The 12,251-nt window shown below is 34.1% G+C and overlaps 1 long non-coding RNA gene across 2 annotated transcripts in view; it reads left to right on the top strand.

Moving 5' to 3' along the window:
• The first annotated feature begins 9,410 nt into the window (after positions 1 to 9,410).
• LOC121471284 overlaps positions 9,411 to 12,251 on the top strand; it is a 46,298-nt gene continuing 43,457 nt past the window's right edge. Inside the window, exon 1 of one of the 2 annotated variants that reach the window (XR_005982650.1) lies at positions 9,411 to 9,453. This is a non-coding gene — a long non-coding RNA (uncharacterized LOC121471284). The remainder of the gene's footprint in view (positions 9,454 to 12,251) is intronic. The other variant, XR_005982649.1, reaches the window with a different exon arrangement.

Below are 12,251 nucleotides of genomic sequence, written 5' to 3'. Positions count from 1 at the left end.
TCTCTCTTTTTTAAAGATTTTATTTATTTATTTATTTAAGAGAGAGAGAGAGCATGAGAAAAGAGTGAGAGAACCAGACTCCCTGCTGGGCAGGGAGCCTGATGCCACGCTGGACCCCAGGACCCCGGGATCATAACCTGAGCCAAAGAGAGACACTTAACCGACTTAACCACCCACCACCCCTTTCTGTGTGACATGTTTAATGACCATTTTCCTTTCGTCATTAGAAGAATTGATATATTAACACTGTAAAGTGGTTGAATTGAGCTTGGCACCTGGTAGCTTGTTATTTTGTGTTTCCTCTCATTACTTGTGATGCTGCAATTTTATCCTTTAAAAAAATCTTTGTTATGAAATAGTATTTAATAATAATGAGTATTTTCTTACTGGAAAGAATTCCTTCACAAAGAGCCAAACATCAAGCCATGATTTTGCTCATTTGTATTGTGGTAAATATAAACAGAAGTTGTAACAGATGAGGAGCCAAGCTAAAGGTTATGGCTAAAATCGGCAAAATTGAAGTTGCCTGTGTCTTCACATTTCGTTTCCAATTTGCTTTTAATATTGCTTAGCATCATTCATTAGCCAGTCACCAGAAATAACCCCTAGATGCATAGTGTAATATGAATCAGAGGGTTCTGAAAGAAAGGCAGAAGAGAAGACTTCCACCTTTCACACATTGAAAAATAAAGCGTGTTTCATTAATCATAAAATATCTGTGTCTTTTGCAAGACAGACCTGGCCACGGTAGGCACCAGGTGTTTAGTGTTTTATTAGTATAAAAAATGAATTAATGAGAGTATAAGAACTTTTTTGCTTTCAAAAAATTGTTAAAAAAGTTAAAATGCAGCAAATAAAATAAAGATTTCCAAACTGTTTGAAAAGCCAAATGTTTATTTGGAATGATATTGTGTGATGAACCTGATTCACATTATGTAATGTATATGCAGGTGGAAGACATAGAGAAACAAGGTGAATTTCTTTTTTTTTTTTTTTAAACAATGAATTTCTAAGAAGACATGCAAAACATTTGCTGGTAGACATTACTAAATGCTGACATGACACAAGATTGATTCATTTTTTGACCCATATATTAGCTAGAAGTACTAAAATATAGATATCCATTTTGGGAAAACAAAAAGAATACTTTTAAAATCATTAATTTTTTGTTGTTCTTTTTCTTCTTTATCAATGCTATTATTTACAGCTCCAAACCGTTAGGGTTCTGAGTTTCTATTTTTCTTCCCATGCCAATGATTTGTGGTATTAGTGCAGATCATTGATTCTGCACTGCTGAGCTATCCAGCTTATGGCAGACAAAGGGGCTGGGGGTGTGTCTTTAAAATGCCCTTTACTTTCAAAATTCACATTGTAGAAATGACACCTCTGGTTTTACAACTGTGCAGCGTGCACTGTGTTGCATAAAATGTTCTCCCAAGTGGACAAGGTCACTCACTTTTGGGAATAATTCTCGTTCTTTGTGTTCAACACGGGTTGAAAATATTATTGCATATCTTTGCAGTCTGGGGTCTAGAAACTATATCAGCTAATAAAATATTTTATATTTTTAAGTGAAAACTTATCTTACATTTTTCCTGATGAAATAAATACGCCAGGCATTTAGCAGTAGACGCTTCATCATTTAAGCATTATGATGCTAATGATGTTAATATCAGAAACAACCAAACTTGTTACAAGATAATTTACTCTGCTGCATAACATACAATATTTTCAAGAAACACTTATATAATTTAAAAAACCTGCAGACCCAAACTTTATATCTGGAAGAAGTAGGAAGTGAAAGATAAGGTGATAAATGTATTCAGTCAATATAGAGATCGCTATCATATATATATATATATATATATATATATATATATATACACACACACACAAGACTGACAAAAATCCTATACTACTCACTATAAATTCATAGAATCACAGGATTTTGCAACTGCAGTTTTTTCTTTCTGAAAGGTTCTTCCCCCCTCACCACTTTTTCTGGGAAACTCCTACATATATTTTCAGAGCTCCTTTTTTTTTTCTTTAAGTTTTCCCCTCCTGTGAATCCCAAATCAAACATATCTTCATTGTAGTTAACTACAGTTCCTTCTCCATTAGCTCCGTGAAGGTGTAGGTCATATCTGTCCTGTTCATCATGATATCTTCAGTTCTTGCCACTGTGGTTTGACTTAGTCCCAAACGTGTGCTCTGGATTAAGACTGCTGGTTTTAAATCCTGACTCAGGGGCTTAGCAACTGTGTGACTTTGGCCAAGAGGCTTAACCAGTTTTCCCTACCTTAGTTTCCTCATCTTTAAATTAAGATTAAAAATAGTACCTACTTTTTAGAGGCATCTGAGTGTCTCGGGCAGTCGAGACACATGATTTTGGCTTAGATTGTGATCTCAAGCTGCGTGTCTGCCCTGCATTGGTCTCACACGAGACATGGAGCCTGCTTGGGATTCTCTCTGCATCTCCCTCCTGCCCCCCACCTCCTGCCCCCACCACCTCTCTCTCTCTCTCTCTCAAAAAAAAAAAAAAAAAAACAAACCAAAAACAAAAAAACAAAAAAACAAAAAACAACCACAACAACCTACTTTATAGAGTGAGTGGTTGTGGAGATTACATTATTTAATACTTGTAGAATGCTTAGAACAGAAACTGTTTGGTACATTATAAACTATAGCAAATTGTAATTGTTAATATTACTATTATTCTGCACACACTCATTAACCAATTGTGAATTTATATGTAATATGAATTTTGTATGCAGGTGACTTGGCTTTACTAATATAAAGTATTTTAAAAATTTTTAATGATTTATGTCTTTATTTGAGAAAGAGGAAGTGGGGAGAGGGGCAGAGGGAGAGAGAGTCTTAAAGACTCCGAACTGAGTGCAGAGCCCCATGCCAGGCTGGATCTCAGGATCTTAAAGAGCATAACCAGAGCTGAAACCAAGAGTCTAAGGCTTAACCAACGGTGCCACCCAGGAGCCCCATAAATAAAGTATCTTAACAAACAATTGGACAAAACCAACCATCCTTTGGATAAATAAATACAAGCGAAATTGTTTGGCAAGTTAACTCATTAATTAAGGTTACAATCTGAAAACTGTTATCTTCAAGGCTTCACCACTAAATTGTAGCATCCAAACTCTGATATATTTATGAAGCTTTTTTTGTGGTTATAAGAAAACTTTATCATGTTCACTTTATTTTTTTAATTACAATGATTCTCTTCATAGTTGCTGGTATAGAATTTTGGAGTATCAATCACTCATTTCTCTATGTGTTGGAGAAAGCATACATTTTGTGGGGAGAAATAGTGGTCATGCCCTTAAACATTTATTTTATCTCTCTCTCTCTCTCTCTCTTTTTTTATAGAGATCTGGAATCCAAGTTAGTCTTCAAAAGATACACAATGTACCTTTTCATCTACCTCTCAGTTGGTTTTCAAATTACTTGTAATTATTCTGGAATTTGCCAATGAGTATAATCTCAAACTCTCAAATGCCTAATACTTCTCAAAGTGCAAGTGTCAGAACTAATAATCATGGAATACATGAGAAGGATGAATAGTTCAAAAGCATTTTTTATAGGTAATCTAATTTATTCTTGGATTAAACTAATTCACTGGGATTTTCATACCTCTTTCAAATCACTTTTTATACCTGAACCTTTAGGATTTTATAATTAGTATACATTGAAAAATGCATAATGACTTCATGAAACATATTACTGTGCCTATTAGAGGAATGTTTCAGCTGACGGTTTCATATCATGTAGAGATATTGGAACATAAGGAAGAAATATATCTCTGGCCTCATTATCGAGATTACCAATGATCCTTTTGAATAATTGATTTTTGCCTTATGGACACCGTGAATCATGTAAATAATTCACATATCCCTTTTGGGTTGGTTGCAATGAAGCTCAAAAGCAAATTCATAGCCCACATCTTGCTATTTCACAAGACTTTATGGCATGCATTCTATCCCATTTCGTCCTACCTTTTCTACTCCTATTTTTCCTTTCCTAAATGCTTTCATTTTCCAATTATAAATAGCTCTGTTTTTAGTTCAAATATTTCCATTACCTCAAAAAAATCTGGAATAAAGTGAGGCAGAAACAAGAACAAATTAGGATTATGGCTAATAATGTGGTCAAGGATGGATTTAGAGCATTCCAGAATATAATGGACTATATCATTGGTCTAAATCAACATTCCTATTTAGTGTTGAAAGTTATTCGTTAACCACCTTGAAAAGGACCACAACATTACATAATTAGCATCATGTGGATAGTTTGGTTTCTGAAAAGTATTTGCTGATACAATCTGAATTCATTTACTAAATATACAATTTATATATGTTCAAATGAGCTGTGTTTTATCCTCAATTTGTTAGTGAATTACATCTAATCAGGAAAAATTTAACACATATCTCCTTCAGCTGTCTAGGACAAAGCTCAGTCATTCTCCTGATGTAGCTCTATGGATTTTACATAAGTTATTAATCACTTTCTCAAAGAATTTACTAACATGTTCAAATTTTACCTAAAATAAATGAAGTTGTTACTTGCTTAGCCTGTTTCCTAATTAAAATTATTTTAAACTATTGGTATTTTAATTCTCTTTTTAGAATGACATTTCAAGGAATGTATGTAACATAGCAGAAACACCATCATTACCACCAAGGAAGAAACTACTTTTAAACATTATCACTGTTTCCCTAGAAGCACTGAGACTGCTAAAGGACAAATATTTCTGGTACTTTCTATGAAGCCTCCCTGGCTCTACCTAGCTGAAAGTTCTCTTTCCTTTTTATACTTCTTTAGAACTTCCTTTTAGTATCCTCTGGTTTTTACTCAATGCTAAATTTTTAGGCATAATAAGAACAATGGCTGTATTTCATCTTTTATTCCCCATGTATTCTTGCACAATGAATGAATGAATACATCAATGTATGAACAAATAGTGTCTTCCTTTCTAAAGGCCACAGTAATTGATAACAATACTCTTTTTAAAAATGTTTCAATCTGAGGTTTGCTATAATCTTAGAGGTACAGATACTAAGATCATTAAGAGTCTTAAAAACTGTATTTCCTACTTCTAAACACATAAAAGTTTCTGGAATAATTTTTTTTTGCCTCTTCATGCTCAGTCTTTCTCTCCTATTTTAATATGTAGTTATGCTAAAAAAATAGGGAAAGGTAATGTAAATTCAGTTTAAAATATTTTTCCATTGATAATAATTGTATTTTTATAAAACTTTCTATATTATCACTAACATGTATACCCATAATATATAATGTTTATTCATTCAAAAATGTTAATTAAGCACTGATTGTGTTTTATACAGTAAGCATACAATAGTAAATATGATATGATTTCCTGACCTTTTAGAGTGCATACTCTACTAGGGAAATGAATAGAATTATTGTAAATAAGTTAATCTAATTTAATATGATAGGGAAGAAAAATTATGTAAAATTATTAGGTGAGCATAAATTAGTTGGAGATGAATTATTCTTGTCTTTTACCCTGAAAGGTAAAATATATAATATCTAGAGAATAAGCAAAATATTTTAACCCAAGTGAAAGACAGAAACATTTAGTGCAAGCATAAACAGAAAGTAATTCGATTCACTATTAAGAATGGCCTACAGAGATGCTTTACCTCATATGAAATCAGGGAAATGCAAATTAAAGCAACAAGGAGATACCACTAAATACTTATTAAAATGGCCCAAATCCAGAACACTGATGACGCCAAATATTGGCAGAGATGTAGAGTGACAGGAAGTCTCATTCACTGCTGATGGAAATGCAAAATGATAGAGCCACTTTGAAAGACAGTTTGGTGGTATCTTGCAAAGCTAAATTTACTCTGACCATACAATTCAGCAATTATGTCCTTGGTATTTGCCCAAAGGAATGGAAACATTTTTACACAAAAAACTGCATGCAGATATTTATAGCAGCTTAACTCATAATTGCCAGAACTTGGAAGCAACCAAAATGTCTGTCCTTCAATAGGTGAATGGATAAATCAACTGGTACATATGAATATTTAAATATTATTCAGCACTAAAAAGAAAGGAGTGATAAAGCCATGAGAAGACATGGAATAATCTTAAATGAATATTAATAAGTAAAAAAAAAGTCAATCTGAAAAGGCTGCATACTATATTCCTCATCCATAGATCCAACTGGGAACTGAAGTTTATATGAACTTGCTCTCATCTTCCAGTCATGCCTAATTTCCAACTATGGCATATTGACATTGCAACTGTAGGACATTCTGGAAAAATCTACAGCATGAAGATGGTTACCAAGGTTGAGAGGGAGAAGGGAAGGATGAAGAGGCAGATCGCAGAGGAATTTTATGGCAGTGATGCTACTTTGTACAAAACTATAATGGTAGGGCACCTGAGGGCTCAGTTGGTTAAGCTTCTGCCTTTGGCTCAGGTCTTGACCCCAGGGCCCTGGAATAGAGCCCCCTGTAGGGCTCCCTGCTTAGTGGGGAGCCTGCTTCTCCCTCTTTCTCTGCTGCTCTCCGGGCTTGTGCTGTCTGTCTCTCTCTCTCTCAAACAAATTAATAAAATATTTGAAAAATGAAATACACATTAATAATAAGATACACATTATTATGCATTTATCCAAACCAATAGAATCTATCGAACCAAGAATGAACCCCAATGTAAACTATGGACCTTGGGTGACAATAATATGTCATTGGAAGTCCATCAGATGTAACAAATGTACCACTCTAGGAGGAAATGTTGATATGGTGAAGGCTATGTATGTATGAGGGTGGAGGTATATGGAAATTCTCTGTACTTTCTATGCAGTTTTGCTATAAACTTAAAACTTCTCTAAAAAAACAAATCTATTAAAAGAGAAATAATGGCCTACAACCATTGCTTATCAAAAGGACATTTATTATTATTTTTATAAACAGGGCAGAGCATGTCTATAAAACTTCTCAGTAGAAATAGACAACTAAAGGCTGGGACAACCGCAAAACCCATTGCCCAGTATTTGTTACCATAAGGCCCCCTCAGCAGTGGTGAATTTTCAGGCTAAGTCCTTCCTCTAAACTTTGGAATGAAGAATAGCAATAGGTTGGTAGTAAAATATTTATCCTATTGTTTATGGACAAAACACACTTGACTATGTAATTTAGGCAAATGTCTTTAATCAAACAACATTGCTTCAATCAAGTTGACAATGAGTATGAGGCTGCCAGTAAGCACTGTTGACATTCTTACCCTTTAATTCCCTTCATAAATCTCCACTATGTAGTCTTATAGTTTAAAATCCAATTATATATTAGAAGTCATGGAGAAATTCCCTATGTCAAACTTTGATGTGCATCTCTTCAGCTCTTTACATTTCTGAAGTCAAGCTTCTGAATAGATAAATGAGTTGAACTTAGTAGTTTGATGAGACCTAAATAATTTAGCTCTAATTTTCTGCCGCCATGGGGAGACATTAAGGCAAGTGGGTGAGTTTGGTTTTCAGTTGATTTTTGTGGAAATTACACATTCTGTGGAAATACATACTTGTGGGTGAAATTCCTCATCCATAGACCCAACTGGGAACTGAAGTTTATATGAACTTGCTCTCATCTTCCAGTCACGCCTAATTTCCAACTATGGCATACTGACTAGAGACACTGAGTGTATGCAGATAAATCTATTTTAAAATCAAATGCCATATGGGGAAGAAGGAGCAAGAAAAACATCCTTAGAAGGGTGATGTAGCATTCTGTGGCATGGCTCACAGTGGTGTGAAAGTAGCACCATATGCCATATGCTGATTGTTAACCATTTCATTAATTAATGTGTAACAAGAATAAAAGTCACCTCTGTCACTCAATAGTACCGATATGAAAGTCCTGCAGTGCTATATTTGTTAACTGAGCAGTTTACTTTTCCACAAATAAAAACTAGGGTTGACCATTACACTAAACCTAAGTCTAACCCATCAAAGTCTTCATAGCCTATCTGGATTTTCAGGCATAAAAACATGAAATCCCAAAGTTTTCATCAACATGGGCTTTTCTGAAGTAAATGAACCAATGACTAGAATTTTATGCATTTTTCTTCTTAATTGAGTTTTCTCAAACTGGCGGTTTTGTGGCTTTTTTTTTAATTTTAATTTTTGTTTTTCTCAATGAGCTGACTTTGGATCTAAAGTCTGGCTACAAACTGTCTGAAGTTCTCATCAACTAGGCCATCTGCTCCAGCAAGCACCATACACATTTGCATCTGATAGATCTCTTTGAGTGTGCTCTGTTTCTATTTCCGTCTATCAGGTATGAATGAAACTGTATCCTCTTAGTTTTGTTTATTGCTAATTTTCCTTGTGGGACATGCTATAAAATGCTATATAAATCTCATTGGACAATATATAAAAAATCATATGATAATTACATTTATCAGACTCCTTTGGAATCTAGCTAATGGATAGCATTTATTCCCTATAGTTTTTTTTTAACATTTTATTCATTTATTCATGAAAGACACAAAAAGAGAGAGACACAGGTAGAGAGAGAAGCAGGCTCCCTGCAGGGAGTCTGATGTGGGACTCCATCCTGGGTCTCCAGGATCACACCCTGGGCTAAAGGCAGTGCTAAACCACTGAGCCACCCGGGCTGCCCATAATCCATATAGTTTTAAATTCAGTTTTACTTTAGCTTCTTTAATAATACATATAATCTTATAGGCAAGTAAAATTTCAGGTAAAATCTAGTCAAATCTAAAATAACCATTCCAATCTTAGTAGTTCAGAGTTGGCCCATTCATATAAATATAATTCCATTTGTTTAGTACATTTTGGGGTTTTAAATTTTGTTAAAACTTGGAATCATGATAGACACCTATTCTTTACTGTTTTCCAGTAAAGAAGTAACTTTCTGGCATGCAGAAACAATTTTAGGCAAGAGAATATTTCCTGTATTCTGTAATGGAAAGATTTGAACTCATGCCGGTTAATCACTTTTATTTTGTCTCCCCTTGCTGTCTTTAGCACAGATGATGTTAAATTTCTTTCCTTAAGCCTCTTCAAGGCTGTTCATTTGGCCTTCTGTCTAAAATCTTCCTTTCTGTTTACCAGGTTGGGATGTTACTTTTTTTTCTGCAAAAGTTAAAATTATGGTTTTATTGACTGTGAGTTGAGGAAGTTTATATTTTCCTTTTTTTTCCTGAAGACAACAATTGATCAGAGAAGCACAAAATGATGTTCTAGCTCTTTTTGTCCTGATTGCCCAAATGGGCAATTTCTGTAATCTTAGACTTTGGCTCTCTGTACTATTGATTGTTTCAAAATGACTGCTGGATAGGAGTTGCAACATAGGTCAATGCAGAACTATTTCTTAACCTGAATTTAGCAATCTTGTTTTTGAGTTTGGCAGTGGAATTGAAAGACATCCTGGCTTCCCTGAGAAGGTATGGCTTACAAATGGTTATTTTGTTCTCGCAAAGGTAGATAACATTTTTATGAAGTTATAATGGAGTAAAGTTAAATGTGTTGAATTGGAAATGATTCTAATGCTAAGCTGCATTACTGAAAAGAAACCAGCAGACCAAAATTGCTTATCATTTTTTATATTTATAAATTCTTTTGTGCAACTGATTTACTGTGGCTTTTGCTATTTATGTTCATTCAGTTTCTAAGTGTCTGGAACTTGGAATGGGGCTGATGAGTCACATTAAGCGTTCTCATACTCTGGGACAGCAAAGATGTAACAGCACACTTAATTGCACTCATTTAACCATTAAGCCTTGTTTCCAAGGGCTCTGCCAGTTGTCAGGTGCACTATATTACAGTCCCACATGGCATGTGACATCTTTGCTACTTGCTGCATCTGGTTAGAGCCCTCCAGTAAATAGTGGTATCTAAGCTAGTGAAAGAGTCCAGGTGTAGGACAATGATGCTCAAGTAAATGATAGTGAAGCATTGGAAAAATAACCCTAGAGAATACTTTACATCTGATGAGATAGGACAACACTTTTTCATATTAAAATGATCATAGTCATATTACATAGTTGCATTGTTTATTTTAAGAAATGTGAGTTTTGGCCATTTTTCAAAGGATTATTTTTGTAGTTACTAACCATAAAGGATTCTGTTAATTTAAAAAATTTTCAGTGTAAATATTTCTAGTCAGACTTAGAGCTGGGTTAATGAATTGGTAGGCTTAAATTACTGGGATTTCACTAGAACTTAGAGATTTCTCGATTCATACTTCTTCCTTCCTCTCACCAAGGAGAAGATGATTCAGTATAGATAAATGATCACTAAAACCTCAAGGTTGCTTTTTGCCTTTTCTTTAGTTAAAACTATAGCTACAGTTTTTACAAGCAAAATAAAAGTGTTAGTAGAGAAGATAAGCTTATTTATTTCTTCTCTCTGCATATCATTTTATTCAGAGGAAGCCCTGTCATCCCCACACAATCTAAATTATTAAAGTACTTAATGAAAAGAAATTCACATACCTGATAGACTGATTAAAAGACTGTATAATTTCTAGTCCATTTTTTACACTTTCAAGTGACTTCAGAAAACAATCAGATCAGGTGGAGAATGGGAAAAGAAAAAAGAGCCTCTTAGTGTATACAGGAAAGATTAGAGGTAAATAAAGTGTTGTTGGCAGCCAGGTGTTTTCCATCTTCATCAAGGAGAGAACAGCAGAAAAGGCTTAAGCTGCAATGGGAGGGATGGAAGTTAAATATAACACAAATGCAAAAGTAAAATGCAAGAAATAGCAACTGGAGAAAATCTTGGAATTTATTCCCCCATCCCCCAGAAAAAAAATTTCCTTCTCTCTCTCTCTCTCTCTCTCTCTCTGTCATTTTAATATTTAATACCAATAGAATCTATCAGACATCAAACATATGAATATAACTTTTAATCAACTTTGTGATGGAATTGATGGAAACTCGATAATTTATTAATGACATAGGGTAAGATACAATGCCCTGTAGAGAGAATACTCTGGTTTAGTATGCCACCTATTATCATGCAGCAAAAAATTGAGTTTTAGTGAAAATTATATTCAACTTTCCATTAAAGGGTAATATTTTCAAGAGGTTTTAGAATCTATAATAAGAAATATATGGCCCATGTTTATGGCTATTAAAATCTATATTTAAATTTAATTAATTTCAAACATTTTAGAATAAATAATAAATGAAAATGCTTTACTTAGCTATTTAAATAAGCATTGCACTAGAACACCTAAAATACAGGCAGGTCTCATATATGTGTGTGTATGTGTGTTGTAATATGGAAATGGATTTCTCACAAATACATTACTATAAGTTAGTCTGTCTAAGTACCTTTAATATTATCATGTTCTTAGGTTGTGTTTAATCAAGCTATAACCTATAATCACAATGTATAACAAAGTTTATTCTTTCTCTTTTGTCTCTTTATCCCAATTCTTCCCCCCTCCCTTCACTGCATCTTTCATATCGAACACATTTGATAATACATTTAGTCTAAGTTATTCACTCTACTAGATGGTGAGAATACAGAGATGATAAAAGTTAGTTTAACCTCCAAAAAAAGCTTATAGCCTGGTGGAGGAGACAGGCTTATAATAGAGTACAGTAAGATATGTGCTCTAAAATTCAGAAGGCTAGAATGTGATGGACTATCCAAAATGGATAAGTAACACAGACTAGAGCTATCTATGGGGTAGAAAGTATCATTTTTTGACTTCAGTCTCTAATGAGGAACTATGTTGTGAATATGGACTTAGAGGCAAGAAGAACATCCTCTGTGGTTAGGTTAGAAGCTGACTTACCTAGTCTTACCTACTACCTGGTTTCTGGAGAAGAGGAAGAAACCCAGTGGAACAGAGACTAGAGAGAAGGTGAAGGCTTACAAGTGAGGTTTGTAGGTGTTTTGGAAAGGTACTTATAGGAGCTCCCACTTTTCACTTTATAAACCTCCAGTAGCAGGACCTTTTTCCTGGTGTAAAAATAGAAATATTTTCTCTACAACTTCCCCTTTTCCTTATACAGGCAGTTCATGTTCTCCATAAAAATAACATATTAACAATCATATTAAATCAAAAGGGGTGATAAGAGTCCATCCTGTAGCACATCTTAATTTAAACACAAGAAACTGTTCCATTTTTAAAAATGTATATTTTTTATTTTAACTTGAATATAGTTGATACACAATGTTACATTAGTTTGAGGTATAGGGCATAGTGATGGGACAACTCTATACATTG

This window comes from Vulpes lagopus, chromosome 1 (genome assembly GCF_018345385.1).
Source record: "Vulpes lagopus strain Blue_001 chromosome 1, ASM1834538v1, whole genome shotgun sequence".
Lineage (NCBI taxonomy): Eukaryota > Metazoa > Chordata > Mammalia > Carnivora > Canidae > Vulpes > Vulpes lagopus.
Note: the sequence above shows the minus strand (reverse complement) of the source record. Positions and strands in the feature narration are given on the sequence as shown.